This window comes from Sinocyclocheilus anshuiensis, unplaced genomic scaffold, assembly GCF_001515605.1.
Source record: "Sinocyclocheilus anshuiensis isolate Anshui unplaced genomic scaffold, SAMN03320099.WGS_v1.1 scaffold1177, whole genome shotgun sequence".
NCBI classification, from domain to species: Eukaryota; Metazoa; Chordata; class Actinopteri; order Cypriniformes; family Cyprinidae; genus Sinocyclocheilus; species Sinocyclocheilus anshuiensis.
In genome coordinates this window covers 160,004-160,930 of record NW_015554138.1, presented here as the reverse complement: position 1 = coordinate 160,930, position 927 = coordinate 160,004, and the positions used below count along the sequence as shown (strand labels likewise).

Below are 927 nucleotides of genomic sequence, written 5' to 3'. Positions count from 1 at the left end.
CTACTTATCTTTATCAACCTGGCAACCCTGCGTACGCGCGCTCTCTCCACTGTGAATAAATGCGCTTGCTTTCTGAAAACACTGGTTAGCTTGCAGCTTAGCGATCTCCATTTCAATATTCTATTCTCAGAAAAGTGTAATTCATCAAGTGTTCATTTATATGAGAGAGAGAGAGAGAGAGAGAGAGGCTGTGTATGTATGAATGAATTGCCACCGTTTTGCCGCATTTCTCTATTAACAGTGAAACTGTGGCTTTAATTCCTTTAGAAACAACGATGTTACCAGCTCCTTGTTGAGAAAGATAATGTAGCTCTTGAGCGCTTAGGCTATTTAGTAGATAAAATTGCGGGGCAGCGCTAAAAAGTTTGTTTCTGAATGTCTGTGTGCGGCCGCAACGTGATCTGTGTGAGTGACTGAGCGAGCGTGTGTGTGCGGTAGTATAAAACTCTTCTCATTTTTATTTTTTAAACGTAGAGAGTGTGCTAATTTGTGCAATGATAACCTACCAGCAATGTCAATATTATTTTTAAAAATATATTAGAATGAGTACCTTACAATATAAATTTATTAGAACGATTACATTATTATTTATGGACTTAAAAACAAGATGCAAAAATTCAGAATATTGTACCTGGTGGGGAGTGCCCAATGTAAACATGAAACATGATATGCCATTACCTATATTGTACTGTGGTACAGCTATGGAGGCCGCTGTGTTTTTCGTTGTGAAAGCGAAACTACTTTGTTTGGCCTTCCAAAAGAGACGAAGCGGATATCGTCCATGCCTAGAGCTGATCCGTGATGGTCGTTGAGGAAGTTGAGGAGTCCAGCCCGGGGTCGTCACATGTGGTTGCCGCAAGCCCGCCGGCCGCACCGTTCTCAAGCCCTCTGGCCGTTTCTCACTCTAGCCCGCCGCCGCTCACTCTA

General features: G+C 42.5%; 1 protein-coding gene across 2 annotated transcripts in view; it reads left to right on the top strand.

Moving 5' to 3' along the window:
* The window catches only part of LOC107670427 (CTD small phosphatase-like protein), a 57,362-nt gene that overhangs the window by 32,836 nt on the left and 23,599 nt on the right, over positions 1-927 (top strand). The gene's annotated exons all lie outside the window — the stretch shown is intronic.